Genomic DNA, 7,085 nt, shown 5'->3' on the forward strand with positions numbered 1-7,085 from the left:
TAGACGGAAGAAGCATTGAATCTAGATTGGGTTAGTATATATATATATATAGTTTAAAAAAAATTTTAACTTATTTCTTAGCTCTTTTGAATTTAATTGTTGTGAGCATCCTTTACTTCAAATAAGGCTTGGTGAATATTTTTGTTGTTTTGGCATTCAGCTCCTGAAGCATTCATTTTAAATAATTGCATGATTTTTCACTATACTTTACATTTTATCCAAATATTTTTACCTTTACCTTAGCCACATTTCAACCCTTGTAAAGACCCTTTGTTTTTTGTATTCATTTATTCGTAGTAGTGAAGAGATTGATGAGCACGCTTATGGTAAACAGGTTGTGTGTAGCTGCGTTGAGGGAATTTTCTTATTTACCTATAAAGACTGTGAGTGATTTGAGAGATTCCTGTGAGTCAATGGTTCCTAGTCTTTAATGCTGAATTGTCATATAAGTTGTACTTCGAGATGGTATTATTATAGTTTTTCTTTGAAGCTGTATAATTTGTTAGTTACTTGAGTTTCATTCTTTATATGTTGAATAAGGTTAAGTTGTGAACTTTAGCATGGATTTTAAGGGTGATTGTTGCTTGTATATGTATTGAGTTATTGATTGCTTGAGGACAAGCAAAAGCTTAAGTGTGGGGTGATTTGATGTGCATCATTTTATGCATGTTTATATGCCCGATTATTTATATTTTTGTGCATAGTTATCTTATTTTATGCTAGAATCACCTGTGTTTTGGTTCCTTTCATGTTTCAGGTGACTATCAATGGACATTATTAGTAATCGAGGGAAATACGTGCAATTACGGATCAAAATCCATCAAAAATTGAGCAAGACTAGCCTTCCAAGGTTGAGCACGGCCTGGACTCTGGCCGTGCTCAACCATCAATGCTTGACCCTCAAGAGTGCCATTTTGGCACGGTTTTCAAGGCCACCACGGCCCATGGTAGCTCAGCACCGGCGAGGGCACGACTAGGAAGAAGCCTTAAGTTGCGGGACGCGGAGGTCCAGCACGGGCTTCACCACGGCCGTGCTGAGAGATTTATATAGGCATTATTGAGTAAGGGTTCTGATATGCTTATTGTGTAGCTAAAATCTAAGGCAGTGAACCTATCGATGTAGACTAGCACAAATGGTGAGTATCAAGGTCATATTCTCAGGAAAGGGTGATCCTAGACCTACTGTAGCGTCTTATGTTATCTAACCTAAACAAATCAATAAAGTGTTATGCTATTATTAAATATGAACAAACAATTAATTAAATGTCAAATAATTTGAAAGGATTTAGGAAAACTCTCGAAGGAAAAAGTAAACCCGAGGTAACTATGCACAAAAATGTAAACAATTGGGCATATAAATATGTATAACATGATGCTTATCAGGTTCGATTTTCTGACTTGATTTTACACATACATGCATAAGCCATCTTTTTCCAGACTTCAATATTCAATTTTACAAGACTTTCATCTATTAAATGAAGGATTACATTGGTTTTAACATCCAATTGAAGATTAAGAGTAGATTCGGAGGCTATCAAGAGGCAATTTAGGGTTCATCATTCAGAATTGGGAATTTAGGGTTTTTCATCCAACTTGAAGAAGAAGGGTGTACATGCTTTCAATTTACTTTTCTGAATTTGTTCTTTACTTTGTGTTTCTTATTAGTATGAGTAACTAAATTTGTTAAACCCATTGGGGTCCCTATGTTGTTGGATTGTTTGTAATGTTTATGAGACTTTGATTATCAATGCTTGTTTCTTCTTGCTTTCATTATTAATGAGAAATCACATTATTCATGAGACGTTGTGAGTTGTGGTGTTTAGATTCCTTTGTGTAATTGAGAAGTTCATTTAGTAATTGGAAATTCGAATAGCAAGAACTAGTTAATGATCACTTAGAGATAATCTCTAAGTGATTCCAACTTTAGGTTCTTAGGTTTAGGAATTTGATTATCTAGAGAGGGAAACTGAATTCAGTTAAGAATTCAACCATGGGTTATCGCAATTGGTAATCAATATAATCTCTATCTTCACTAAAATTCAACTAGCTTAGGTCCCCTTGGGTTTGCTTTTTCCTTTGGTTGCTTCACAAAATCCTTTCAGTCTGTCTGACACTTAGTTAATCACTTGCTTACATTTAATCATAGAATAGCAACTTCATTTATTTTGTTAGGGTTAGATATCATAAGACGCTATAGTAGTTCTAGGATCACCCTTACCCGAGAATACGACCTTGATACTCACCGTTAGTGCTAGTCTGCATCGATAGGTTCACTGCCTTAGATTGTAGCTACACAAAAAGCCTATCACAATCCTCTAGGAGTCAGCCAGTCAAGCAGGGAGTGGTCAACCAACTAGACTCACAGCAGGCTTGGCAGCTCAAGTGGAACTTTTGACCAAGAAATTAGACCAGCTTCAGATGCTGGTTCATGTAGCCCAGATAAGCTGCGAGTTTGCAGTGGCCCGTACTACGATGTAAACTGTAATGCGGGAGGTATGTTTGCTTCACCTTCCAATTCTTCATCTTTTATTGTTTCTGCTGACCTTGAATAGGTAGACTATATGGGTAATGCACCTAGATAGCAAAACAACCCGTACAACAATACGTATAACCCCAGTTGGCGAAATCATCCAAAGTTGCATGTGATTGTTGCAGCAGATTCCCTCAAGAGATATAAGAAGGCCTTTGCCTTCAAGATTGCTGACATTCCCGGGATCAACCCTAGTTTTTGTTCTCACAAGATTTTGATGGAGGATAGCTATAGACGAGTAGTTCAGCCACAGAAGCAGCTTAACCCGAACATGAAGGAAGTGGTGAAAAAGGAGGTAATTAAGCTCCTTGATGCAGGTTTGATTATCCTATTTCTGGTAGTTCTTGGGTGAGCCTTGTGTAGGTTGTGCCAAAGAAAGGAGTCATGATAGTAGTTTGCAATGAAAAGGATGAGCTGATACCCACATAGACGGTAAAAGGCTTCTGAGTTTGCATAGATTACTAGAGGCTTAATGATGCAACTTGGAAGGATCACTTCCCTCTTCCTTTCATTGATCAAATGTTAGGGAGATTGGCTGGACATATGTTTTACTATTTTCTTGTTGGCTTTTCAGGTTATTTTCATATTCCAATTGCACCTGAACACTAAGAGAAGACAACTTTCACCTGCCTCTATGGGACTTTTGCTTATAGACGGATGCCATTTGGTCTATGCAATGTGCCGGCTAGGTTTCAGTGGTGTATGATGGCCATTTTTAATGATATGATTGAGGAGTCGATGAAGGTATTTATGGATGACTTCTCTATTTTGGTAATTCCTTTTCTCATTGTTTGGCTAATTTAGAACGCATGTTAGCTGAGGTTCATTATTCAGATTTGGGGATTTAGGACTGTTCATCTGATTTGAAGAAGATGGGTGTACATGTTTCCAATTTTCTTTTCACCATATGTTCTTTGTTTTGTGTTATTCCTTAGTATGAGTAGCTAGAGCTGTTGAACCCATTGGGGTTCCTTTGTTTATTGGATTGCATTTAATGTTTATGAGACTTTGATTATCAATGCTTGTATTCTTCTTACTTTCAGTATTAATAAGATATCGCATTATTTATGAGACATTGTGAATTGCGTTGTTCAAATTGCTTTTTATAATTGAGAAATTCATTTAGTAGTTGGAAATTTGAATAACAAGAACTGGTTAATGATCACTTAGAGATAAGGGTAATTAACTAGTCGGATTAAGAATTAACAACTCTTAATAGCAGTGGATTAATCTTAAGGCTAACCTAAAATCAATCGTTAGGAAGATATTCTATTGTTTAGGTTCTTAGGTTTAGGAATTCGGTGTTCTCGAGAGGGAACTCGAATTCAATTTAGAATCCGCTCACGAGTAATCACAATTGGTAATCAATCTAATTTCTATCTTCACTAAAATCCAACTAACTTAGGTCCCCTTGGGTTTGCTTTCTTTCCTTGATTATTTCACTAAACCTTTGCGGATTGTTTGATATTTAGCTAATCATTTCATCAAGTTTTTGGCGCCATTGCCAGGGAACATTTATGTGAATTTGTGTTTGTGTTACTCTAGCGATTTTTTTCTGTCTTTTGATTCTTTATTCTTCTATTCATTTCTTTGTTCTTTAGTTGCTACCTTTTAATTTCAAGTAGTTTATGACTAGGAGCTCTAATCCTACCACTGTAGACCCTCTTGCTGAACCAAAGCGATCCTTTCGTCTTTTGAGGAAGTGTATTCAAGAAGAAGAGGAGGCGCGGATAGAGATTGAAGCCCTTATGAATAGACCAGTAGGGATGGGAGACAACAACTAGGTTGCGAATGAAAATAGGACAATGTACGAGTTTGCTAGACCTCCTCTTGAGGGAACACAGGCGAGTATATTGCGACCACCTATGGCAGCCAATAACTTCGAGATAAAGCCGAACATGATACAAATGGTCCATAATAATGTACAATTTGGGGGACTGCCGAGCGAGGACCCAAACGCTCATATAGCCAATTTCTTGGAGATCTGTGATACCTCAAGATAAATGGAACGATTGATGATGCCATTCGATTGAGACTGTTTCCATTTTCTTTGAGGGACTGAGCGAAAAAATGGTTGTAGTCACTTCTAGCCAACACTATTACAACATGGAGATCTTTGGCTGAGAAGTTTTTATATAAGTACTTTCCTCCTGCTAAAACTACTAGATTGAGAAATGACATATCTTCTTTTGTGCAGTTCGGTGACGAGAGCATGTATGATACCTGGGAGAGGTAAAAGGACTTGCTCCGATGTTGCCCGCACCACGGACTATCAGTATGGATGCAGGTTCAGACTTTCTATAGCGGTTTGAATCTTGCTACTAGGCAAATGGTAAATGCTGCAGCAAGTGGGGCCCTGAACAATAAGACACCATAGTAAGCACAAAATCTGATAGAGAAATGGCCAGGAATAACTACCAGTAGCAATCCTCTAGGAGTCGGCCAGTTAAGCAGGGAGTGGTCAACCAGTTAGATTCTATAGTAGCCTTGGCAGCTCAGGTGGAGCTCTTGGTCAAGAGAATAGACCAGCTCTAGATGTCGGTTCATGCAGCATAGATTAGCTGCGAGTTCCGTGGTGGCCCACAATATAGTGCAAACTGTAATGCGGGAGGTATGTTTGCTTATTCTGCTAACCATGAATAAGTTAATTATATGGGGAATGCGCCCAAGCAGCAGAACGACCCTTACAACAACACATACAACCTAGGATGGAGAAACCATCCTAACTTCGGGTGGCGGAATAACAACACCCAGGGTCTACTAGGATTTCAGAGATTGCATCAGCAATATACCCAGCAGTAGGCTGGTCCATCAGCAATATCGAGGAGTTGGTGATGAAGTTTGTGTCCTCTACTAACAATAGGTTTCAGCAGATGAACAGTGTGCACTTAGGAATCAGCATGCCTCCATTCAGAATTTGGAGACTCAAATAGGCCAGATTTCTAGGATGTTGGCTGAGAGGCAGCCAGGGACTCTGCCTAGCACTACAGAGTCCAACCCGAGGGAGCATGTGAACGCAATCATGTTGCGATCAAGTATGTTCATGGTTCTTCTTCTGTTTCTAACAATGATGCTGATGCACAAGTAGATTCAAGTAGGGAAGTTGAAGCTACCAAGGTAAAGGAACTAGAGAAGGAAGAGGCAAAGAAGATTCCACTGAGGGAATACCAGCCCAAAGTTTTATACCCTGCTAGATTAAAGTAAGCACAAGTTGAGCAGCAGTTTGGTAAATTTTTGGATATTTTTAAATAACTGCATATAAACTTACCTGTTGTTGAATTTATTTTGCAGATGCTTAGGTATGCAAAGTTCTTAAAAGAGATTCTTAGCAACAAAAGGAATTTTTGAGGACTTGGCATGCATGACACTAAACGAGGTATGTTCGGCAATTTCCGAAATAAGTTACCAAAAAAGTGACATGATCTAGGGAGTTTTACTATTCCTTATGTTATAGGTAACTTATCTGTTAATGATGCTTTAGCTAATTTAGGGGCTAGCATTAATGTAATGCCATATAGCTGTTTGTAAAGTTGGGGTTGGGAGAGACCAAACCCACTAGGATGAGTGATGGGTGCTACTCGTGTTAGCTACAATCTAAGGCAGTGTACCTATCGATGCAGTCTAGCACTAATGGCGAGTATCAAGGTCGTATTCCTTGGGAAAGCGAAAGCCCAGAGTTACTCCTTTGTTCTTTATTATATTAACTTAAAATGGATGATGAATAAATTCTAAACTAACTATTAACTACAAGCTAAGTCCTAAGGGAGATGCATGAGTGATTGATAAACAAAATAATCAAGACAAGAAGAAAAACCCAAAGGGAATCTAAACTAGTTGGCATCCGAACAAAAGATAAAGGATCGGTGAGTCTAATTATGCTACCCGTGGACGAATTCTTAACCGAATTCCGTTTCTCTCTCGAGATAACCGAATTCCTAAACCTAATAACCTAAAGTTAGAATCTCTTCCTAACGATTGATTCTTAAATTAGCATTAAGCTTTAATCCGCCTCTATTAAGCTTTGTTAATTCTTAATCCGGCTAGTTAATTATCCTTATCTCTAAGCGATTATTAACCAGTTCTTGCTATTCAAAATTCCAATTGCCAAACGGATTTCTCAATCTCATAAAGCAATCTAAACATCACAATTCACAACGTCTCATGAATAATGCATTATTTTATTAATACTGAAAACAAGAAGAATACAAAACCAACTCGAACAATCCAACAATATAATATCAAGCCAACATAGTAAAGAAATCCCAATGGATTAAATCAATCTAGCTAATCATGTTCATTCTCAAAATATACAAGAATTCAATTACAACAATAAGCAAAGGTAGAGAAAACCCGATTACACCCTTGGATGAGAGTAAAAATTTCAAATCCTTTTGCTCCAATTGAATCGATTCTTGTTCCTCTTGATCGATTTGAAAATCAATCAATGAACCTAGCCTAATCTTCGATCCTTTAAGGAAATCTGATTGAAACCTTGATCCAAGTGTCCTTTTCCCTTGGTCTCAGCTCAGAAAACCCTTAGGGAGAGAAAAATTAG

The 7,085-nt window shown here is 37.8% G+C and overlaps 1 non-coding gene across 1 annotated transcript; it reads right to left on the bottom strand.

Moving 5' to 3' along the window:
• Positions 1 to 4,694: 4,694 nt before the first annotated feature.
• On the bottom strand, positions 4,695 to 4,801 carry LOC112534508. The gene has a single exon (XR_003078798.1). It is a non-coding gene; the product is annotated as a small nucleolar RNA R71 (small nucleolar RNA).
• Between the last annotated feature and the right edge of the window lie 2,284 nt (positions 4,802 to 7,085).

This window comes from Ricinus communis, chromosome 5 (genome assembly GCF_019578655.1).
Source record: "Ricinus communis isolate WT05 ecotype wild-type chromosome 5, ASM1957865v1, whole genome shotgun sequence".
NCBI classification, from domain to species: Eukaryota; Viridiplantae; Streptophyta; class Magnoliopsida; order Malpighiales; family Euphorbiaceae; genus Ricinus; species Ricinus communis.